Raw genomic sequence first — 26,528 nt, forward strand, 5'->3', positions numbered from 1 at the left:
AAAGGCAGGTCTTTCAGTCACAAAAGTGAAAGAAGAAGTGAAGGAAATGGGTGGGGATTTCATTCATTGTAACAAAAAACTGTTAGCAACCAATGAAAAGTGTTATTTTAGGGTCACATGACCTGACGCGCTTACGATGCGCGCTCGGGTGCACTTCCGGGTGCGTTTACGCAGCGCGATCGTAGGCGCTTCCGGGGCGCACACGTGGCGCGACCGTAGGCGCTTTTGCGTGCGTTTAGGCGCCGCGCACGTATGCGCTTCCGAGGGCACGTACGTTGCGCGCCGAAGTGACGTCATCAATCTTTAATAGAAATGCATAATCATTTTCCATATTAAAAAAAACAAATTTTATTTGTATGGTACGAAATGTTTTGCATTATTATTAACTTTTCATTCATATTTTTTTTTCACGAACGACAGTTGCGCTCTGGGTGCGCTTTCAGATGAGCGCACGGAGAAGCTTACAGGAGAGCTTAGCTGAAAGCTTCCCCGTGCGCGCACCCAGAGCGCAAAAAAAAAAAATTATAAAAAAAATGAATACTTAAAAAAAACAGCAAATTGTAAAAAAAAAAAAGGTTAGAAACTCGATATACAAAGGAATTAGCATTTAAAAAACCTATGAAATACACTGAAAAAACCATAGGTTTCACACCAGTTATAGTTAGGAATTAGCATTTAAAAAACCTTTGAAATTCACTGAAAAAACCATAGGTTTCACACCAGTTATAGTTAGGAATTAGCATTTAAAAAACCTATTAAATTCACTGAAAAAACCATAGGTTTCACACCAGTTATAGTTAGCTGGAAATTTTACTGATATAAAACCATTGAAATTCCCACGTTATAGTTAGTCGGACTCACTATAACTTGCGCGTGCAATGCACTGCTGATGACGTCACATATTACATCACTCATGACATGGTCAGTGACATCACTCATGACATCACTGATGACACCATCCTTGTGACATAGTGACAGACCTCCTCTCAGTGTAAAGTAACCCTTGAGACACATATTCAAAAATAGAAACTGAAATTTTTAAAAAATGGACATACCTATATCAGTTACAACAAGCAATTCTGTACTTCCACTATCTATATACTCATCCACTCATTCACCAACAGTTCTATATAGTCACTCATACATATACTCACTCATCATATGAAGAGATACACCTATACATTCTGTTACACACCGACATTCATCCAAAAGTTACTCACACACATATTCACACGTGCAAATAAACTATTGAACAACCATTTATTTGAAAATAGAGTTATACACACACTTCCACCTTACTTCTATTGAAAATTACACATATTTATTCTCTTAAACAATCACTTATAGAAACACATACTTATTTAAACAGGAAATCTTACAATCTCTTACTCTCACATATACTCAGTTATATACATCAATATTCATATATACTAGATTAAAACATATGTAGTTACTGATAAAGACACTAGTGAGACAGTCATTCACTCACTAACAAACACATATAGACACTCATCCACCCATACAGTCCTGTACATATGCTGTCTTCAAAACACATACAAACAAAGAGTCAGTCACTCATGCATCTATGTGCTAAGTAATACCTCCACCTAACCATATAGACACTCATACTAATACTAATAAAAATATCAAATAACCCATATACATACGCATGTAGCTACTTATCAACACATGTAGCCACTTATACACAAAGTGAAACACTAATATATGTATTTAAATATTTAAACATAACTCACTAATATTTATTTTTCAGAAAGACACATATTCACTGGATGGTGTCATCAGTGATGTCATGAGTGATGTCACTGACCATGTCATGAGTGATGTAATATGTGACGTCATCAGCAGTGCATTGCACGCGCAAGTTATAGTGAGTCCGACTAACTATAACGTGGGAATTTCAATGGTTTTATATCAGTAAAATTTCCAGCTAACTATAACTGGTGTGAAACCTATGGTTTTTTCAGTGAATATATATATATATATATATATATATATATATATATATATATATATATATATTCACTGAAAAACCATAGGTTATAGACCTTATATAGTTAGGAATTAGCATTTACAAAACCTTGAAAATTCAGTGTAAAAACCATGGGTTATAGACCATATATAGTTAGGAATTAGCATTTACAAAACCTTATTTTACTCACACAAAACATTTGGAATTTCATATATAGTTAGTTGCACTAACTATATATCGCGCACCCGCAATCCACTGCTGATGATGTCACATATTACATCATTCATGCCATGGTCAGTGACATCACTGATGACATCACTGATGACATCTCAAATGACATCACTGATGACATCACTGATGACATCTCAAATGACATCACTGATGACATGACAAATGACATCACTGATGACATCTCATTTGATATCAATGGTCACTTCACTGATGATATCATTCATGTGACAATACAATGCATCTCCTCACACTTTAATATTACTTCTGTTACATCCAGTGTAAAATACAGAATATAATTTTTTAAACCATTGACACACCAATACTAGTTACTACATACGCACTCACTGATTTCTATGTCTACACACACATTCACTCATTCACCCATACAATCATTCATACATACAATCACTCATCTTTACAACACTATCATATGCACTCATACACCTATACAGAAACTCACACTCTGCCACTCATCCATGGAATTACTCACACACCTAGTCAGTCCTGTAAAGAATCAATCACACTTCCATTTTCTAATCAATACAGTTAAACATAGAGTACCTTACATTTTCAAACATATACTAACACATACTTACTCTCTTATACAATCATTGATACAAGAACACATTAATCTGCACAGAGTCACACATCTCCCAGCCAGCCACACACACACTCAGTCTCCCATACAAATACTCGGACAATCAATCAATAACCCATATAGTTACTCATATAGCTACTGATCAACACATGCAGCAGTTTACAGAACAACAGACATAATGATGCACAAATTAAGACAGTTTAGTCACTAACCCATGCACTCAGTGAGACACATTTAATCACTCACTCACTCATACAGTCAGTCATGCACCTACTAAATCCTTCATCCAGACACTTATACATCCACTCATTTTTCAATAAGTAAGACATATTTTAACTTTACAGAAACAGACAGTCACTGGATGTTGTCATCAGTGATGTCATCAGTAATGTCATTTGAGATGTCATCAGTGATGTCATTTGAGATGTCATCAGTGATGTCATCAGTGATGTCACTGACCATGTCATGAATGATGTAATATGTGACATCATCAGCAGTGGATTGTGGGTGCGCGATATATAGTTAGTGCAACTAACTATATATGAAATTTCAATGGTTTTGTGTGAGTAAAATAAGGTTTTGTAAATGCTAATTCCTAACTATATATGGTCTATAACCCATGGTTTTTTCAGTGAATTTTCAAGGTTTTGTAAATGCTAATTCCTAACTATATATGGCCTATAACCTATGGTTTTTTCAGTGAATTTCAATGGTTTTTTAATAGCAAATATCAAAAGCTTTAAAATGTGAAGTACGTGGTAGGTAAAAACATTTTTGTGTTTATACACGCTGATGTGCTTTGAACGCTGCCCCCCCTCTTTTCTTTTAGGAGTATTCTCTCTTTGCAGATAGTGAAGGGTAGGGAACGCAGGCCTTTGCCCCCGTTGTAATGCGTCGTGCCTGCTTCCCTCTCCATTTGATTGATTGTTATCCAAGCATTTACTGTTTTAGAATTGGTTCTCTTTGGTTCATTCTCTATTTACAAACAAGCACAGAGTCGCAATACTCTGTTTAGTCTTTGCAGATAGTGAAAATCGTTAAAAAAACAAAAGGAATCAAGCAAAATCAGTAGGCCACTAATGGGATCTCTTTTTGACCTCGCTAAAATAGAAACATTAGGAACAACCCCTCATGAGAAATACGAAACTAGTGAGAGGAACTCAGCTCGACACCATGATGGCTGCAAGACAGCTCGGCTCCGCCGCCCACCCCGCCCAAAATAACGACAAACCCTATGCAAATATTATAAATATATACAACACACCAGCAAAGTAACAGGGTAAAACATTTTATTAAATAACTATTTACCAGGCAGCCTGCTGCAACATCGATCCAAATGCATGCCACCATTCCCGGGATTTCTCCCTGACTACTCTGTGGCCTAGGAGATGGATCAGTATGGGCAAATATACACTTGGGGATTCACAAGCAACAACAAGCCTTTGTAGTTGGGGTTCAAAATCAACAACAGTGACAGAGAACAGAAGCGAACTAAGCACTCAGGGGCTACGTTTAAACGTAACATCATCTCCCCAGAGGTTCATCACCTTACACAGACATGCACTCTGATCTCCTTGGCCTCAGTCAAACATCAATAGTAAGATTTTCATAGGTGAGTGTAGGTTCATAGTTTTCCATCCACAGACTAAAAGCCTGGAGTGGGACTGAAAGAACCATAACTAGGTAAGAAGGAAGGCAGAGGCTGTAGGAAGGACTCTGGATATGGTATGTTGCTTGGTCCCTGAGATGCTTCGATGTCACTGCCTTGCACAAATGGCATAAGTCCTGGATGTTGGGTGCCATAGTTGAGTGTTCCGAGCAGCGCTTGTAACACTGTCTGAAGCTCATTTGCACCTGCTGCAGCTTCACTATTCTCAAAGTAAATGGGGGCTGTTTGATGACCTGACTGCATTGTAAAGCATTGTGATGCGGTGCCTCCCTGAACCACTTGACGGAGGCCCCCGAGGGGCGGTGTGGTGGCGCGGACTCGGAGGGGGCGCATGGCTCCTGCCCCCTCCCCAAGTCTTGTTGCCCTGGTGTGGCCTGAGATCGCCCCCGACATAGGCGGCCGGCTCCCGGGGTCAGGCGGAACTTTTTGCCTTTTGGTGACTCTTCCATTCTGGACCTTGTCCCACAATCCGTTTGACCTGAAGACACGTCCTGCGGTGCCCTAGTCCGACCATCACATATACCTGCGCCAGGAGATGGCGTGGGGTGCACTAGAAGGGAGAGGCGGCATGAACGAGCCTCCCCCACCTCCCCAGGTGGCGGTTTCTCAGCTACACCCCAGCGCTTCACTCGGCCAGCTGACTTGCGCCCGCTCTTGCGGCACAGTGCCTCGCTCGGCCAGCTGAATTGCGCCTGCTCCACACCTTGTCCCACAATCCGTTTGACCTGAAGACACGTCCTGCGGTGCCCTTATCCGACCATCACATATACCTGTGCCAGGAGACGGCGTGGGGTGCACTAGAAGGGAGAGGCGGCGCAAACGAGCCTCCCCCACCTCCCCAGGTGGAGGTTTCTCAGCTACACCCCAGGGCTTCACTCGACCAGCTGACTTGCGCCCGCTCTTGCGACACAGTGCCTCGCTCGGCCAGCTGAATTGCGCCTGCTCTTGCTATTACAGCGTCTCACTCGCCATCCAACCGAATTGCACCCAATCTTGCGGTACAGCGACAGGCGGCTGCCACGGAGCTCACAAAATGGCGGTCGGCTCCACCGACTTCGGGCCTGGCCTGCAAGGATGGCTCAGGGCAACCCTGGAACTCGGACGCTTGACTGCTAGGGCATGGGCCCCATTCCCAAAAGCGTCCCCTCAGCCTTGAAGATTCTACAACTCCCGTAGACTTCCGGTGGGGAGCGACTGCCATGATTGCTCGCGGAATGGCCACGACGGAGCCACGAGATGGTGGTGTTCTCATGCTGATGCCAGCTTCAGTCTGAAACAACCAGAAACACTGTAGACTACCAATTTGATCAGTTCCGGTGGAGCCCCAATGTGACCCGGTAGAGAAGAACTAGCCTTCCCCTCTTTGACTGATGGTTCTTGTTGCCTGTCCCTTCTGTTGTCATTTAACAGAACTTTTTGGACTGCTGAAAGGGGTTCTGTTCCGACCGCTGGTTGGTGGAGACATTTTGACTATATTCTGGACCTGCATTGTCGTGTAATGCGTCATATGACGCGCCGCGTTAGCGCACCCGGAAGTGCTCCGGTGCGCGAGGCGCGAATCGCAGCTTCCCAGAAGCGTGGCGCGGAGCGCGTAACGTAAGCATAACAGGTCATGTGACTTGGTAATAAAACTTTTCATTGCTTCATTTTACTTTTGGTTTCCTAATGATGGAAGGCTTGGTCATATGACCTAAAAATTAACACTTTTCATTGGTTTAGAAATTTCTTTTTTCCCAAATGATGAAAGCCCCACTTTTTTTTTCTCACTCTGACTTGTAAAGCAAAGGACCCAGATGCTTTTACAGTTTATCACTAACAATGTTCCAGGCTACTGTATTTTCCCGGGAAAATTACAACTGTCCTGCAAGTAAAATATTCCTATTTCGAGAAAAAGGGCGTTTCTTCGTCCCATGAGGGAGCCGTTGAGCAAAAGAGGCTCGGCCTGCTGTCTTAGTCGCTGATAGGCCTGAATATCGGATTCTTATCGATCACTTTATGTTGCAGGAGTGGAAAACACAACATCCCTTGACCATTTATCTTTACTGCTTACCTGCGTATTATACCTTTTAACCGCCATGTAATCGGGCTGCTTTATTTCACTTGCCTTTTATTGATTCAAAAACAGTGGCTATTATTCAAAACTTTACCAATCTAGGTACTACTACCATGTTTTGTTTTAAAAACCTTTATTGTGAAAATTTCAGTATACAAATACGGGCCTATAACCACGTGGGCCGGCCACAGAGCAAACTGTAATCGTATATGATGAGGGGACATTTACACTGTAGAAGAACGTAACGGGCGGGCCATTAGGTTGCAAGAACTAAGGTGTCTAACAGTTGCGGAATCGGTGGACGTACATTTTATAATTAAAGTACGACAGGGCCAGTTACAATAAAATTATCTAGATATACATTTGCGGGCAAGTACCATGGGTGACATTCATTCGAACTTTCAATAGTACAGTAATCAATAACACATCAGAACTTAATATCAATAGGGATGTCCAAATGTTCAATCAGTACTAGTTCCCGCCCGCCATGTGCTTCAAAACGGCATACGTATCTCGTGATATCAAAGCTGGGCAACCAGTACACAACAAGGAGTTACGAGTCCCATTTATACCGGCGCCATTTTGGACGAGGCAGGGCAGGTCCAGGATATAGTCAAAATGTCTCCACCAACCAGCGGTCGGACCAGAACACCTTTCGGCAGTCAAAAAAGGTTCCGTTAAATGACAACAGAAAAGATAGCTAACAAGAACCATCAGTCAAAAGAGGGGAGGGCAAGTTCTTCCCTACCGGGTCACGTTGGGGCTCCATCGGAACTGATCGAATTGGTAGTCTACAGTGTTTCTGGATGTTTCAGACTGAAGCTGGCGTCAGCATGAGAACACCACCATCTCGTGGCTCCGTCATGCCCATTCCGCAAGCAATCATGGCAGCCGCTCCTCATCGGAAGCCTGCGGGAGTCGGGGGCCCCAGTGACTTTTGTAGAATCTTCACGGCTGAGGGGACGCTTTCAGGAATGGGGCCCATGCCCTAACAGGCAAGCGTCCGAGTTCCAAGGTGTCCCAGGGCCAATTTAGTGGACCAGGCCCAAATCCAAAGAGCCAGCCGCCATTTTGAGAGTCCTGTTGCAGCCGCCTATCGCTGCACCGCAAGAGTGGGCGCAATTCAGCTGGATGGAGGGCAAGACGCTGTGCCGCAAGAGCGGGCGCAACTCAGCTGGATGGAGGGTGAGGCACTGTCCCGCAAGAGCGGGCGCAATTCAGCTGGATGGCAGGTGAGGCACTGTGCCGCAAGAGCGGGCGCAATTCAGCTGGATGGTGGGTGAGGCACTGTGCCGCAAGAGCGGGCGGAACTCAGCTGGATGGCGGGTGAGGCACTGTGCCGCAAGAGTGGGCGAAACTCAGCTGGATGGCGGGTGAAGAACTGTGCCGCAAGAGCAGGCGAATCTCAGCTAGATAGCGAGTGAAACGCCAAGGGGCGCCCCACTGCAGCTGAGGAGCCTCCACCTGGGGAGGCGGGAGAGGCCCATTCGTGCCGCCTCCCCCACCCCGGGGCGCCCCACGCCATCTTTCGGCGCAGCATTGTAGGATGGCCACACCAGTGCGGCAACTTGCTGGACACCACCTCTGTGCCATCCGGATCTCGGCGCGTTGTGCTGCCTTCGGCCTATTCGCACATCGGTCCACTACTGACGCTGCCTCACAGGCCAACAGATTTTGTAGGCTTTTTATAGCCCAAAGCCGCATAACAGGTCATGTGACTTGTTTATAACACTTTTCATTGGTTCATTTTACTTTTGGTTTCCTAATGATGGAAGGCTTGGTCATATGACCTAAAAATAACACTTTTAATTGGTTTAGAACATTTTTTTTTCCCCAAATGATGAAAGCCCCACCTTTTTTTCTCTCACTCTGACTTGTAAAGCAAAGGACTCAGATACATTTACAGTTTATCACTAACAATGTTCCAGGCTAATGTATTTTCCCGGGAAATTTACAACTGTTCTGCAAGTAAAATATTGCTATTTCGAGAAAAAGGGCGTTTCTTCATCCCATGAGGGAGCCGTTAAGCAAAAGAGGCTCGGCCTGCTGTCTTAGTCGCTGATAGGCCTGAATATCGGATTCTTATCGATCACTTTATGTTGCAGGAGTGGAAAACACAACAGCCCTTGACTATTTATCTTTACAGCATTCCTGCGTATTATACCTTTTAACCGTCATGTAATCGGGCTGCTTTATATCACTTGCCTTTTACTGATTCGAAAACAGTGACTATTATTCAAAACTTTACCAATCTAGGTACTACTACCATGTTTTGTTTTAAAAACATTTATTGTGAAAATGTCAGTATACAAATACAGGCCTATAACCACGTGGGCCGGCCACGGAGCAAACTGGAATCGTATATGATGAGGGGACATTTACACTGTAGAAGAACGTAATGGGCGGGCCATTAGGTTGCAAGAACTAAGGTGTCTAACAGTTGCGGAATCGGGGGACGTAAATTTTATAATTAAAGTATGACAGGGCCAGTTACAATAAAATTATCTAGATATACATTTGCGGGCAAGTACCATGGGTGACGTTAATTCGAACTTTCAATAGTACAGTAATCAATAACACATCAGAACTTAATATCAATAGGGATGTCCAAATGTTCATTCAGTACCCGTCCCCGCCCGCCATGTGCTTCAAAACTGCATACGTATCTCGTGATATCAAGGCTGGGCAACCAGTACACAACAAGGAGTTGTGAGTCCCATTTATACCAGCGCCATTTTGGGCGAGGCCGGGCAGGTCCAGGATATAGTCAAAATGTCTCCACCAACCAGCGGTCGGACCAGAACCCCTTTCGGCAGTCAAAAAAGGTTCCGTTAAATGACAACAGAAGAGATAGGCAACAAGAACCATCTGTCAAAAGAGGGGAGGGCAAGTTCTTCCCTACCGGGTCACGTTCGGGCTCCACCGGAACTGATCGAATTGGTTGTCTACAGTGTTTCTGGATGTTTCAGACTGAAGCTGGTGTCAGCATGAGAGCACCACCATCTCGTGGCTCTGTCGTGACCATTCCGCGAGCAATCATGGCAGCCGCTCCCCACCGGAAGCCTGCGGGAGTCGGGGGCCCCGGTGACTTTTGTAGAATCTTCAAGGCTGGGGGGACGCTTTCGGGAATGGGGCCCATGCCCTAGCAGGCAAACGTCCGAGTTCCAAGGTGTCCCAGGGCCATTTTAGTGGACCAGGCCCAAATCCGAAGAGCCGGCCACCATTTTGAGAGTCCTGTGGCAGCCGGTTATCGCTGCACCGCAAGAGTGGGCGCAATTCAGCTGGATGGTGGACGAGATGCTGTATCCGCAAGAGCGGGCGCAACTCAGCTGGATGGCGGGTGAGGCACTGTGCCGCAAGAGTGGGCGAAACTCAGCTGGATGGCGGGTGAAGAACTGTGCCGCAAGAGCAGGCGAATCTCAGCTAGATAGCGAGTGAAACGCCAAGGGGCGCCCCACTGCAGCTGAGGAGCCTCCACCTGGGGAGGCGGGAGAGGCCCATTCGTGCCGCCTCCCCCACCCCGGGGCGCCCCACGCCATCTTTCGGCGCAGCATTGTAGGATGGCCACACCAGTGCGGCAACTTGCTGGACACCACCTCTGTGCCATCCGGATCTCGGCGCGTTGTGCTGCCTTCGGCCTATTCGCACATCGGTCCACTACTGACGCTGCCTCACAGGCCAACAGATTTTGTAGGCTTTTTATAGCCCAAAGCCGCATAACAGGTCATGTGACTTGTTTATAACACTTTTCATTGGTTCATTTTACTTTTGGTTTCCTAATGATGGAAGGCTTGGTCATATGACCTAAAAATAACACTTTTAATTGGTTTAGAACATTTTTTTTTCCCCAAATGATGAAAGCCCCACCTTTTTTTCTCTCACTCTGACTTGTAAAGCAAAGGACTCAGATACATTTACAGTTTATCACTAACAATGTTCCAGGCTAATGTATTTTCCCGGGAAATTTACAACTGTTCTGCAAGTAAAATATTCCTATTTCGAGAAAAAGGGCGTTTCTTCGTCCCATGAGGGAGCCGTTAAGCAAAAGAGGCTCGGCCTGCTGTCTTAGTCGCTGATAGGCCTGAATATCGGATTCTTATCGATCACTTTATGTTGTAGGAGTGGAAAACACAACAGCCCTTGACTATTTATCTTTACAGCATTCCTGCGTATTATACCTTTTAACCGTCATGTAATCGGGCTGCTTTATATCACTTGCCTTTTACTGATTCGAAAACAGTGACTATTATTCAAAACTTTACCAATCTAGGTACTACTACCATGTTTTGTTTTAAAAACATTTATTGTGAAAATGTCAGTATACAAATACAGGCCTATAACCACGTGGGCCGGCCACGGAGCAAACTGGAATCGTATATGATGAGGGGACATTTACACTGTAGAAGAACGTAATGGGCGGGCCATTAGGTTGCAAGAACTAAGGTGTCTAACAGTTGCGGAATCGGGGGACGTAAATTTTATAATTAAAGTATGACAGGGCCAGTTACAATAAAATTATCTAGATATACATTTGCGGGCAAGTACCATGGGTGACGTTAATTCGAACTTTCAATAGTACAGTAATCAATAACACATCAGAACTTAATATCAATAGGGATGTCCAAATGTTCATTCAGTACCCGTCCCCGCCCGCCATGTGCTTCAAAACTGCATACGTATCTCGTGATATCAAGGCTGGGCAACCAGTACACAACAAGGAGTTGTGAGTCCCATTTATACCAGCGCCATTTTGGGCGAGGCCGGGCAGGTCCAGGATATAGTCAAAATGTCTCCACCAACCAGCGGTCGGACCAGAACCCCTTTCGGCAGTCAAAAAAGGTTCCGTTAAATGACAACAGAAGAGATAGGCAACAAGAACCATCTGTCAAAAGAGGGGAGGGCAAGTTCTTCCCTACCGGGTCACGTTCGGGCTCCACCGGAACTGATCGAATTGGTTGTCTACAGTGTTTCTGGATGTTTCAGACTGAAGCTGGTGTCAGCATGAGAGCACCACCATCTCGTGGCTCTGTCGTGACCATTCCGCGAGCAATCATGGCAGCCGCTCCCCACCGGAAGCCTGCGGGAGTCGGGGGCCCCGGTGACTTTTGTAGAATCTTCAAGGCTGAGGGGACGCTTTCGGGAATGGGGCCCATGCCCTAGCAGGCAAACGTCCGAGTTCCAAGGTGTCCCAGGGCCATTTTAGTGGACCAGGCCCAAATCCGAAGAGCCGGCCACCATTTTGAGAGTCCTGTGGCAGCCGGTTATCGCTGCACCGCAAGAGTGGGCGCAATTAAACTGGATGGTGGGCGAGACGCTGTAGCCGCAAGAGCGGGTGCAACTCAGCTGGATGGCGGATGAGGCACTGTGCCGCAAGAGCAGGCGCAACTCAACTGGATGGCGACTGGAACGCCAAGGGGCGCCCCACTGCAGCTGAGGAGCCTCCACCTGGGGAGGCGGGGGAGGCCCATTCGCACTGCCTCCTCCCCCGGGGCACCCCACGCTGTTTTTCGGTGCAGCATTGTAGGATGGCCAGACCAGTGCGGCAACTTGCTGGACACCACCTCGGTGCCGTCCGGATCACAGCGCGTTGTGCTTCCTTCGGACTATTCGCACAACGGTCCGCTACTGACGCAGCCTCACAGGCCGACGGATTTTGTAGGCTTTTTATAACCCAAAGCCGACTAAAAGACAGGCCAAAGCAGCCCATTGTTGCTACTCCGGGGAGGGAGGAGCAAGGACAGTGTCAAACGGACGGTGAATGCTTTGATATGGATGTTGCAGCAGGCTGCCATGTAAATAATTGTTTAAAATGTTTTTTTTTAACGTGTTTAATTTGTTGGAGCGTTGTATGTATTTATAAGTTATTAAAGTGTTATAATCCTACTACTTTGTTGGAGTGCTATATATTTGTAATGTGACACATTCTTGTGAAGACTGTGATGTACAGAAAGGCATCCCTGGAATCTTCCGCTTCAGGCTCGGTCCCACACACCCTTACAGTGAGAATCCCCTCCCCAATCACAATACAGGATCATTATCAGATAGTAGAAACAGCAGGATATTCCGCTGATTCCCGGAATGCGTGTGGTGTGACGGATCTCATGAGGTGGGGGCCTTGATCTACTGTAACTCCTTTGAAGAGAGGTGAATCTTTACAGATGGGGCCATAAACTACTTCCGCAGGGCTACGTAATAGCCTGGGACCGGCCTGGACAATCGGACACAGAGGAAGAGGAGTGTCAGAGGGTGCGGTAGTGAATAGGGTGAAAAGGAGGTGTTGGGCGGGCACGGGGTGTGATTTTCAGGGAAGAGCAGCGCAGATGGGGGCAGGTTTATGGCCCATGCATGAGAGAGAGAGCGGGGGTGACCAGTGCGTGGGGGAGATGCTTGCGAGGGTAGGGAGCCATGCTGAGGATCGGCGGCGTGCAGAGAGTGGATCTGGTCAGGCATCTAAAATGGCTGCTGTGCACGAAAAAAGTGTGGCATTGGAAAAAAAGCAAGATGGCGCATACAATGTTTATCAATACGGATTAATTTTCCACAGAGAGAACGGGGGAGGTCAGAGAGGGGGGGTGTTTGTAGCGCCAGGCAGGCGCTCTGGGGACCGACGAGGGGCAGAGGGGCCATAGCGCTTTCAAAATGGCTGCTGCTTGCTAGAGCGTACGTGCCTGAGTGGGAACAAGGTGGCACCGATTATGTTGACATCGCAAACCAGATTTTAACACTTAGACATGAAAGTGAAAACTGCACCATTGCCCCCTCCCCGACTGACACCCTCCTATGCCTCAGCTTGGATCATCATTTGCTAAAGTGTTCAAAGACCCCACCGTGAGTATAAGCACAACCGGGGCCTTACTGCACACCCTGAGAAAAACTACGCAGCAAGACAATCTCTACCTTCTCCCTTTTCCATGTTCCAACGCTTTGAAATGAACAATATATTTACTCGCAGTGACAAAATGGCGGTCAACACTTCCTGATTTCCTTTGAATCGAACGTTAACAGACGTCACGCAGCAAAAAAAAAATTCCGCTCACGCGCAGCCACTGGAAGACATGTATCAACATTTATGAGCATCCTCAGCCACCCTCAGAAAACATATGGGGTCAGGATACGTCTCCCATGCCCCCTTATACCCATTTCCCACATTGTTTTCCCTCCATCTTGTGATTTAATTAAAACGAAACACAAAATGGCGAATTCCGGTTATGCTACAGGTTTGCGACCCAGTTCGCGTACCGGTAGGCGCTTCTACCACGAAAAATCATTTTTTTTATTTGCCCCACGGGACCCTTTAATAACCCCAACATCATTCCTAGGGGGTCAAGAGGGGTACCTTGCCCCCTTTCATTAAATTCCCCCTTTGTTTTTCTCCTCTTGTCTCTCGATCCTACCGAGAGACAAGATGGCGGCCATTCCGGACTGTTTAGAATGTTGACAGACACCGGAGAGCCAATCAGCTTTGCTTCGCAAAGTTCCGTTACGCGAAAAGTACGCGAACTGGAGCGCTACCAGGGACGCTATCACAGATATATCTGTTTTTTAAAATGTTAATTTCTCAAAATCCACTGGAGCACATATATTGAGACCTAGCAAAGGCACATCGGGCTAACAGTCCCTACAATTTTGCCAAGTTTCGTGCAAATCCATTCAGCCGTTCGAGCTAAAAGTGAGGCCAACCGCCCTATGGAAAACTCAATGTTAAAAACGCGTTTTGGGACCCCCCTTTTTTCTCGCCCCCCCCTTGACGAAACCCCCCCAAATTTTCAGGGGCTGCTCAGAAACAAAATGTGCCATTTTCCTGAAAATTTCAGCCAATTCCGTTCACAAACGCCAAAGTTATTAGACATAGAATTTTCAAAAATCCCATAGGAAAAAAATCCTAACTATATATACCTACTGGCGACCGCCAGTAGGTAATATATATATATATATATATCTATTCACTAAAAAAACATAGGTTTCACACCAGTTATAGTTAGGAATTAGTATTTAAAAAACCTATTAAATTCACTGAAAAAACCTAGGTTTCACACCAGTTATAGTTAGCTGGAAATTTTACTGACATAAAACCATAGAAATTCCAACGTTATAGTTATTTGGACTCACTATAACAAGCGCGCCTGCAATGCACTGTTGCTGACGTCACATATTACATCACTCATGACATCGTCAGTGACATCATATATCTTTCTCTGCTCAACGTTTAGTTGCTTTACCAAATCTTGTAAGTTAACTCCATCCTCTTGAGCTTGTTCCATAGCTCTTTCCACCTCATCCATGGCAGTTGCAGCTTCATTTTGGATAATTGGTCCTCCTAGTGGATCCTGACTCAATGAAGTAGAACTCTGACTGTCTTGAGAACTGTCTCTAGCAATCTCTTCAGCAATTGTGTTTTCTGGCTCTATTTCTTCGTTCAACATTTGCAGATAATTTGGGAAAACAGGACATTCTATGGTATCCTTAGTTGCATTAAAAGAGTCTTCATAACAGAGAAAATCTCCAAGTAGTTCCTCTTCTGTACGCCATGGCTTAAAGAGTTGCAAAAGAGCTAAATAGTAAAATTCTCTTTTGTCTGGAGCTTCGCAACTCAATTTTCGATGATTAATCAAATGGCCTTTTCTCTGCTTCACTAGACATCCTTCATACCCAATGACAGCATATTTTCCATTATTGATATCTTCTGTGATGTTCCTCTTATAACTGTAGTTTTGCAGAACTTCATACAAACAAGTGTTCTCAAGGTGAGTACTTCTATTTGGATAGTATGTATCCAACATATTTGTCTTCAAAATATCTGTACTGTTTGGTTCTTTCTCCGCCAAATATTCAATTTCTTGTACAGATTTCAAAACTCGGTTTCGTGTTGCAGCAAGGCCTTGACTCACCCAAATGATTGTTCTTGATTTGGCATAGAGATTTGCTGATGATAACCGATCAGAACATTCATATGCTCCAATTTCTCGATGCGACAACATCTTTAGACTGAAATTGTATATTAACTTGCTTAGACTCTTTTCATGTGAAATATCCTCCCACATTTCCTTCAGTTCTGTCTTTTCTTTTTTTGTGATGTAAGATGTCACATATAGAGCCACAGCAATAGAGTTGTCAGCAACGAACTGAATATCCATGTTAGCATTCCACATGGACAAAATCACTGGGTTGTAGTCGTTGATGTACTTGGACTCTTCGTTTCTTTTTAAATTATATGTATTTTTGGGTGATTTCCTCATCACAGTATGTCGTAGAGATGACATCAAATTATTTACTCTTCCCTTAGAAATCACTGGTCATGGAAATGCAAAACGACATTTTGTGTAGTACTTTTCTTTGTTTTTGAATTTTTGACGACAGTACTTTCCACAGCGATGAGATTGAAAACGTAAAACTTGTTGCCTTAAACTGTTTCCTTCAGTAGTTTTCGGAACAGCACATGTTGAATACTCTTCAATGAACTCATCACTGTTTCATCCGAATCTGATCCAAATTTGGGTGCATCTTTAATCCATAACAACATATGTATATGAGGAGCACCTCTCGCTTGATATTCCTTCCTCCAAAAGAAATCCAAAACCTCTCCAAGGGGAGGATTTATTTTGTTGGTAATAAAATACATCATAGCTTCAAATCTATGATTAAAATATCTGCAAACATTCACTGAATCCAAAGAACACAGTTCTCCAGGTGTTTTCAATTCTATATTTTGTATGTTTCCATTTGCCTCTCGTAGAAATTGAAGTAAGTCGTCCCATGCATACTCAGCACCACTAAGTGTGAGGAACCATGTAGGAGTTCCTAAGTTTCTTAGCATACATTTCAATTCCCCATGACGATGGAACCAATACTCGTTTGTTCCACGCTGACATGCCATGAGATTGATTAGCTGAGATTCCAAAATACTGTCTTGCAGATTTACTTTCTCCATAAAGTCCCTTGCTGAAACATTTTGCAGATAAGCTTCACTTTTCAATATATGATTAACTGCATAAGAAAGCCCAGACAAATCACTTTCATACAGTAGATGAAACAAATACGGAATGCATTGACGAAACCTTGGATCTTCAGCATATAATCTTAAAGTCCGGTATTCAGCTGCAGGAATTTGAACTGGTCGATCGTCATATCGTCCACCTCGACCTGTTGGAAATAACTGTGGAAAACAACGAGCTTCCAAACTTTCTTCCCATACACTAATATGACTTCCTTTTGCTGCTTTCATTTGAAACAAGTCAATTGCATTCCCCATTACTTCTTTGGAATGCAAAGGATGAACAGTATAATGTTCATATATTTCTTCACTTCTAGACACATCAACGTTTTCAATTTGGCCAACTGAACAATCACTGTCTTCTTCTGTAGCTGTTTCCTCTGCTCCAACACTTACATCTTTATAGTACTCATTGTTTTTGACCAAATACAACGTTGCCTTTTTGACTTTCCTAACATCCACTAATTCTTGCCAGATTTTCTTACTCTTTGTCGGAACCCCGTTAACTAGAATAACCAGAGGATCCTCTTCTTCTCTTTCTACACCAATTCAATATTTTTCTTGACATCTAGAGGCAAATAAACAACTCTTCCCTTTAATCCTCTTTGTAAATCTGTAGGAGGTAATTTCCCTATCTTAGGCTCCATGCGAACAATAGCTTGAAAAGGATGGACACATTGAATTAAAATTGATTCATAAGTATTTAAATCCATCAATTCAAAAGGAATATCTATCAATTATTATGAGCAGCTCTAGCAGGCATTCTATTTTCATTTAATTTTTTCAAACAATAATTACAAATACATTAAACTTTGGGTGCTATTGGAGTTTACCAGCGCTCTAGAAGTATTACACCTTGTATTCTATTATTCGACCACAAATGCAAAAAGGGTGCTTCAAAGATTAGGGGAGGAAAACACCCAACTCCTCACTGCGTAATCAAACGATTAGGCACAATCAAAATTTACATAGATTGAAGCACTCCACTTGTAATAGCCAAAATCTAGCTTAGTCCATATAAAAAGACATCCAAAGAATTTTCCATGAAGATTATCTTCTTTTATTTCTTTTTTGTTCAGATCCAATCCCAACCAACGCGTTTCGCCGAGGTTATTAAATACCTCCCGGCTTCGTCAGGGCTGGAAATAATACAAAATGATATCTTTTTTCAAGTTTATGAAAATGTACATAATGGTAAGAGCATATCATTTTGTATTATTTCCAGCCCTGACGAAGCCGGGAGGTATTTAATAACCTCGGCGAAACGCATTGGTTGGGATTGGATCTGAACAAAAAAGAAATAAAAGAAGATAATCTTCATGGAAAATTCTTTGGATGTCTTTTTTTATGAACTAAGCTAAATTTTGGCCATTGAGCAAGGTACTATTGGAGAGTATGATAAAACATTGGAATGTCTTTAGAATGGATAGGATGCTCTGTGATATTGCGGGAGGGAGACCTCAGATCACCTACAGAAGAGGGAAGACCCTAGGGACAGTATTAAGCCCCAGCTATCCGATAGAGGAACAAAGGGTAACTTGGCTAGATGAGCATTCAAAGGGTTTCTATAAATGTGGACATTGCGGGATGTGCAGGCATGCCAAGGACAAGACAAAGGTTTTTCAAGTGCCAAATAGTAAAAAATATGAAATAAGGACTAACATAACCTGTAGCACAAAATTTGTGATTTATGTCATAGAGTGCAAATGTTCAAAAATATATGTGGGCAGCACAATTCGCATGCTGAAAGACAGGGTGAGTGAACACTTGAGAGCGGTAAAAAACAATGACATGAGGTATCCAATAGCAGAATATGTACATACATGTAAAAAGCAAGATCAGAGTAAAAACTTTTATGGAATTGATCATGTGTGTATAGACCCTAGAGGAGGTAACAGAGAACTGAAATTAAGGAGGCAGGAGGCAAGATGGATTATGAAACTGCGGGCCGTGGAGGAAGGCCTAAATTTTGATCGGGAGCTGGAATTTTTCCTAGGTGATTAGCAAACTATAAGAACTTACATGGATAAAATGATATTAGTCTGAATTTTGTTATCACATCATAGTAGCTATGAAAGATGAGAGCTGAGAATAGTACTAGCACTATGTGGCTAATATTAGATCCATGACATGGAGTGCATCTGTAGACTCATAAAACTAATACTTTAATGAGGAAGATACTATGTATCCAAATTAGAGTGGGATTGCATTAATATTAGTATTATTTGAAGAGTGTTAGATGCTGTAGAATAAACTGTCACCAGACATTTGAGAGAAACTCTAGAAATGTTCGGGTTAAATATGTACAATGTACAGATCATTCTCTAAAGTTAGAAAAGATAATTATTTCGAGCTAAATAAGTATATAGGGTAGATAAATTCCTAAAGTCATGAAGGACATCATAAGTTGCGTTTTCAAAAACACTAAAGAGCACGAATGGAGTTTTAATTTGTTAATAGAACAGAAGAGAGATGCCGAGTTAGTTTTCCCCACTCTAAAATGGCGCTCAAGATTTTACGGGGGTAGTCCGTTTTTAATGTTTAGGGACGCCACATAACGGGCGTGAGACAAGCTGATGGCGCTGCCTGTACATGGGACGCCGGGTCGATAAGAAAGGTAAGGGCGCTAACGATGCAAGATATAGTGTAAAACAGCTAGCGGTTATAACTTTGAAATAATAATGACGCGCTTTTAATTAACAGAGAATGGGTGCGGATTGACGAGGGCAGCGGAGTGGAAAGGGTGTTAAATTGGCACTAAGAAGAACACGGCAGGTATGGAGATTTGTAATGAATGAACAGACGTAAAGACGCTTACTACTAATGCAATCAGGGTATAAGAGTTGGAAATATGATGATGGTTCTTTACTTTTAGGAAGAGTGGATTGTGGAAATTGTGATAGAAGGTGACATAAATGAGTGGAGTTCATTTTGGAGACTATAGATAGAAGTGAAGGTGAGACATCAAATTGTTAAAACTTTGAGTGATGTTAGGACTTAGAGGTAAAAAGGCCATTAGAGATGCTGAGAGTTGGTTTTTTACATGGATACATATTTTCTTTTAGAAATTGCAAACATAAGGATAATATTCCCTCCGCCAAGTTAAAGTGCAACAAATAATACGTACAAGCACCCTCGTGAAAGACTAGAGGTATGGAACATAAATTATTTATAATCAACAATGCATAAAATAGAATTGAAATTGATCTGAGTCCGTCTTCTTGCCATAACTTGAGAGTAAGGATCTGTTTCTCCTTTTAGGCAGGTTAAATTGAAGATAAGGTAAAATATTGGAATAAAAATCTGATAGATAAATGATTATAAGGAATTATGGGAGCAATTTCACATGATGTCTTTTTCACTTGCAATGTGCATGAACAAGTTCACCAGAGTGGTGTAGGCAGGTGTTGTTTCTACACTGGAATCTGTGGAGATGAATTTTGTGTTGATGTAATAAGCTGCTAATGTTTTAAGATGCATGTATTCACCCTTTTTGTAAATACGGACACAGGTTTTCTTATGGGCCATGTGGGGCTCTATCTTTTTTCAAGTTTATGAAAATGTACATAATGGTAAGAGCATATCATTTTGTATTATTTCCAGCCCTGACGAAGCCGGGAGGTATTTAATAACCTCGGCGAAACGCGTTGGTTGGGATTGGATCTGAACAAAAAAGAAATAAAAGAAGATAATCTTCATGGAAAATTCTTTGGATGTCTTTTTATATGGACTAAGCTAAATTTTGGCTATTACAAGCCCTTCTAGCTGAATGTCACACATTGGGTCTAAACCAACACATAAAGGCACCCACTCACGAAGCTGGACATACCCTGGATGCCATCTTCTCTAACATCAAAGAGTTGGAGGTTTCCAACATATTGCCACTGACATGGACAGATCATCATGCCATAGGGTGTCGCCTACCGAGTAAACGGAACAACCCTGTTAAACAGACCTCCTCTCAGAACAAATTTAGAGTATGGAAGGACATCGATTACGATACCTTCAGGACGTCTCTGACCAATACTTGCCCGGAAATTCAGCCTAATCCTACTGAAGCAGTAGGTCAGTTTCTCAACTGGGTAGGCAACGCGGTGGAAAAGCATGCTCCATTAAAAACTATCTCGAAAAATAGACAAGTGCCTTCTGCACCGTGGTATTCAGAGACCCTCAGAAAGCAAAAACAGATCTGTAGACACGAGGAAAGAATATGGCGAAAAACTTATGATAACATGAGTAAAGCCAAGTATAAAAACGAATTAGCCACTTATAAAAACATGATTCAGGAGGAAAAAAAGAAATATTTTGAGCAGCAAATTGAAAAGTCGAAAAACTCAAGCCGACAACTGTTTGAAGTAGTCAAGACTTTGTCAGGAAAAGTGCTAGACCTGAGTCCCCCCCAAACACAGGAATTTTGCAACAATTTGGCAAGCTTCTTCTACTCAAAAGTCAATGACATCTATTCCGAATTTTCGGTGACTACATCTAATACCAACAAGCAACCAAAACAACTAAAAAAGATCCCGGATTGCTCATTTGCTAAATTCAGGGACGTGACGAAGGAAGAGATAATAGACATCATGAGACAGGTAAAAACCGGCTCATCCTTAGATCCTTGCCCCCCCAAAATTCTCTCTCCAGTAAATGACTTGGTTAGTGAAGTCATCACTCCAATCTGCAACGCTATGTTTCATTCTGGCATCTTCCCAGACAAGTTAAAAAATACATTACTGAAACCCCTCCTCAAAAAGAGCGGTTTAGAGAAAACAATCCTTAAAAACTACAGACCTATCGCTAGCCTGCCTTTTCTGGCCAAAATAGTGGAAAAAGTTATGAACAGCCAATTAGCCGAGTATATTGAACAGAACAATCTCCTGGACGAGTCCCAGTTTGGATTTCGCAAACTTCATGGAACTGAGACCGCTCTTATAAAGGCTGCCGATGATATAAGAACCATCAGAGACCAAGGAGGAACAGCGATATTGGTCCTGCTGGACCTCTCGGCAGCCTTCGACACGGTCAATCATGCGGTCCTGATTGACCGTGTCGAAGAGATGGGCATTTGCTCACTGGCCAAAGAGCTTTTAGCCTCGTTTCTGTCGAACAGGACGCAGGCAGTGACCTTGGGCGAATTTCAATCCATCGAGCTCGCCCTCCCATGTGGCGTTCCGCAAGGCTCATCCCTAAGTCCGACACTCTTTAACATCTATCTGTCGGACTTAGCTAGGGTAATTAAGAACTACCGGATGAGCCTTACCTCATACGCCGACGACACCCAATTGGTGATCGCGATTAAGAACGACGGTGAAGAAGTAGCTGCCAGCTTACAGGAAGGTATGGTGGCTATTAAGGATTGGATGGCCGAGAACTGCTTGCGCCTCAATTCAGATAAAACGGAGGTAATGATCTTCGGAAAATTATCCCCACATTGGTCCAATACATGGTGGCCAACTTCGCTTGGAGCACCCCCAGAACCGGTGCACAAAGTTAGGAATCTGGGAATTGTCTTTGATGACAACCTCAGTTTCGCTAACCATGCCAACCAGGTAGCGTCTTCTGCCTTCTACAAGCTCAAGATCATTAGAAAAATCCTGCCATATTTACCCGAAAGTACAAGGAAAACAGTGGTGAGCTCCTTAGTACTCTCATCACTTGACTATTGTAACGGACTCTTTGTAAACGCGCAGGCAAGGGTGGTGGCCAAACTGCAGCTTATTCAAAATGCTGCTGCAAGGCTGCTAGCAGGCATCCCCAGATTTCAGTCCACTAAACAAGCAATAAGAAACCTCCACTGGTTAACGGTGAGAAACCGCATCAGAATCAAGACCTTGTGTCTCACCTTCAAAGCTCTCAAGGGTCAGGGCCCAGCGTTTCTTAAACAGAAACTATGCCACTACCTCCCGAAAAGATCTCTTCGATCGGAACAGAGACTTCTTCTGGCTGTGCCACGAACTAGGACTGTTAAATGGGGCGACCGTTGCTTCATTAACTCCGCAGCCAAACTTTGGAACACGCTTCCAATGGAACTAAAATCGGCACCCTCTTTACTTCAATTCAGAAAACTTGTAAAAACATGGCTATTTGACCAATAACTGTCCAATACAAACTTTCCCTAAGGTAGATACCATGATTAACCAGAGATCGCTAGCCTAAGTCACAGCGCCAAGACACCCACGGGTATATGTTGCGCTTTAGAAATGTTTAAAATAAATAAATAAATAAATAAATAAATAAATAATTACAAATACGCTGATCAAAACTCAAATCAAAAGAATTCTCCACCAACAAATAACTTACAAAATCCTTCCATTCACTAATTTTTTCCAATTCAAATTTTGCATATAAATCAACTAACCTAGTCTGAATCTTATAATGAGTCCGTCGACAACACACACAAGTTAAATTAGGCCTTTCACTTGATTTTACCTTAAACTTGTTAATTTCCTCGTCAAACTTTTCTGTACTTGAAATCTGTACAATGTCTTCCACATTACCATCCATTACTATATCCATTTCTACACTGTCCTCTTTGTTCCCAAAATAACAAAACTCAATTTCTTCACAAATAGTCTTTACATCTACTTCAGATCCATGCAAAAGAGCACTGTTTAACTGTTTAAGCTTAAGTGCTGGACTTTTTGCATAATACAACCTTCTCACTAATTTCTTCACCTTATTATGATGCACTGCTAACATCCTAAAATGATGAAAAACACTCTGACATACTTTTCTAGAAAGACAAGCCAGTGAATGCCCATGCAAACCTGTGTTTTCTCTCACTCTGCAAGGATCTAACTCTTGTAAGATCTTCATTTTTTGTTTTAGACTTTTCTTACTATATGTTCGTAAGAAATTTCGAAGCAAATCGATTGAATCCTGTCGCACACTACAAATACTACTGCACTTCCATGTGTACACTGGACCCTTAGTACGTCTCCCTAAAACTTCATCACTTAGCACCTCTTCTGCATCGCTAGACATAAGTTTCTCTTTTTCCATCACCCAACCATCTTTCACCTCATATGCTCGACCACTGGTATCAACTGCATGCACCAAATCATTTTCCTGAAAGTAACTCTCCTCATTAAAAAATGGCTCAGAACTTGAACTATGCATCCATTCTCCAGAAAATACTTCACAAAAATTAGTCCGATTAATAATTCTTTTCCATCTACTGTTCGATTTGAAAACATCAATTGCCTTATTAAGTATCCTAATTCTATTGATTACTTTAATAAATAATTTGTTCTTAAGTTCAAAAGCCTGATCAACAATCTTCTCTACACTTTTCTTTTTCTTGTAAAAAGCAGCTCTCTGTTTACCTTTCTTTTCATTTTTTTGCAAATTTAAAACTACCCTATTGCAAAACATTCGTCTACGAATGTCCCTAAATTGATTTAACCTTCTATTGCTATCCATACTCTTCTCTCCTGCTCCAATAGAGAAATTTTTTGAAGGCCTCTCCTTCCTTTTTAGATTTGCTCTCTGCTTCTGGATCTTCACATTACCGTTAACATTTCTTTTTGATCTACATAAATTGCGAAGAAAAGACTTAATTGTCTTTACCAGGAGCTTTTCTGGTGTTTTTTGAAGTACTTGTTGTAGAGGATTCCTTTAATTCCTTTGATGATTTTGTTCTTTTACGTATGGTATTTTTTCTACTCCTTTGCCTTGACGGCATTTTTGCTTGCTTTTAAAATGTTGATTTCAATCTATGGTTGTGAAAAAAATAAGAGTGATATCAAACAAGGGGAAAGAGGGTTGGACAATTTTTAAGGGGGTCCAATGTACTTGTCCTGACAACAATAAACAATAAGAGGTGTACAGAGTTCCCCCAGGAGAGCTCAAGGAATTTAGCTCAACCAGTGATTCTCTCTCACTCAATCTAGACAAAGGGTGAAGTGAGGGTCTCAAGTGTGCGGTGTAGACCCATATTCCAGAATGTAAAGGTACCTCACACAGGCTACCGACAGGACTACAGCTGTAGCCCCAGTCGATAGTCGTCCAGCCTCATCATCGGTACCCTGCTCCTTCGGCAGGCTGGCGGTGCAATGCCCGTCGGGCAGCGGTGGAAGCTGCACTTTTGATGGAGATCTTTTATTCTGGGCCAGCGGGTGTGTGTGTGTGAGGGGCCTAAGGGAGTGTAATCGTGAGCGTGGTAGTGAAGTTAAAAGAAGTCAGGGAAGTCCTGTTGGTGAATATTTTAATAGTCAGGCTTCCTGCTTCAATAAAAGGTACAGGGGTACTAAGGGGTGGTAAGTAATGGAACCAACCCTTACTCGACCCTTAAAGTGCAAGAAATGGTCAACATGTTTCACGCCCTAAGGGCGATTCATCAGGACCTGGGTGCTCATAAATTACTCGGGTCCTCTAAGTTTTGCAGGACACCAGTATACGACCTGAAGCAGTGTCGTATCGTAATGGTTCCACAGAGGGGACCTCCTGGGAACCCTAATGTTTCCTCCTGGAACCCTCACGCGCCGTCCAAGTGGGGCCGGCAGCGAATGAGGAAGTCCTCTTACGTCGCTGCAGGAAAGCTGCTCTGCACCTACCCCTCCCCCCGGCTGTCCAGACCGTTTGTTTCCAGTGGGAGGGGTAGGTGCAGAGCAGCTTTTTTTTTGTAAACTATTACTGTTCCAACTGCCATTTCATTCCCACACTTCATCTGACTGCACCAGAACCTTCTCACATCATGTATTCTGTATGGATTATTGGACATAGCTACATCCACTGGGCTCAAAGGTATGCAGCAAGCAGAAATTATCACAACCTTGATTTATCAAATGTGGAAATTAAGTGGATTGGCCAGAGAGGATTGAGATGTCATCAATTGATACCATTGGTGAAAACCTTTTTGCATTTGCCAAACCCTGACCTCTTAATAGTGCACTGTGGTGGAAATGATTTGGGAACTATGACTGGGGTTGGTCTGGAAATGCTTTTAAATAACACATTTGATCACTTGATGACACTTTTTCCACAAACTGCCTTGGTATATTCCAATGTATGCCAAAGACAGAAATGGAACTGGTCCAACCAATTTTGTCCACAATTTGACAAAGCACGGAAACATGTAAATAAATCTGTTTCTGCTTACATGAGAGACAATGGAATGGGTTCAATATACAACAACAACTTGCGGTACAACATGCAAGACATCTACAGAGGAGATGGTGTGCACTTCTCAGGTGAGGGGAATAGAATATTCCTCCTGAATTTAAGACTGTGCATTGGAACCTACTTGTAGGTACTTAAATTAGCCACAGAACCCAAAAGCTCAATCAATCAATCAATCAAAGACATTTGTAGAGCGCACTACTTACCCGGAGGGTCTCAAGGCGCTTGGGGGTGGGGGGGGTGCTGCTACTGCTCGAACAGCCAGGTCTTGAGCTTCTTCAGGGCTACCCTACCTCTGATCACTCATAATGATTTTCTTTTTCTAACTTTTTAAACTATTTTTCCCCAAAGTACGCTCGGGTGCTTTCCCTGCGAAAAATGTAAAAATGTTTTTTTGGGGGGGGGGGACATAAATGAGCTTTCTAAACCCCCCTCAGAAAACCTAGAGGGTCAGGAAGTGTCTAACGTGCCCCCTTCTACCCAACGTTGTTTGTCCTCCATCTTGTGTCTCGATTGTACCGAAACACAAAATGGAGAACTCCTGTAACGCTGCCGGTGCGCGTACCGGGGCGCGCACAGGTAAGCGCTCCCAAAAAAAAGGTGGGAAAGTAATTTACAGAAAAACCACTGGAGACACTTGCACCAAATATAGAATACGCCCTACTACATAGCAGTCCCTACCATTTACCCACATTTGGTGGTATTCCATTGAGCCATTTGGGCTGTAGCCCTGTCTAAATATCCTGAGGTAAATTACATGACAAAAACACATATGAAACTGTTTGAATTTTCAACCAATTAAAATGTTACTTACATTTTGTACTTTTATGTGCTCACATTTGATTGGTTAAGTACATGAATATATATGAAAAATGAGAG

The sequence above is a fragment of the Lissotriton vulgaris genome, chromosome 3_1 (assembly GCF_964263255.1).
Source record: "Lissotriton vulgaris chromosome 3_1, aLisVul1.2, whole genome shotgun sequence".
Taxonomy (NCBI): Eukaryota; Metazoa; Chordata; class Amphibia; order Caudata; family Salamandridae; genus Lissotriton; species Lissotriton vulgaris.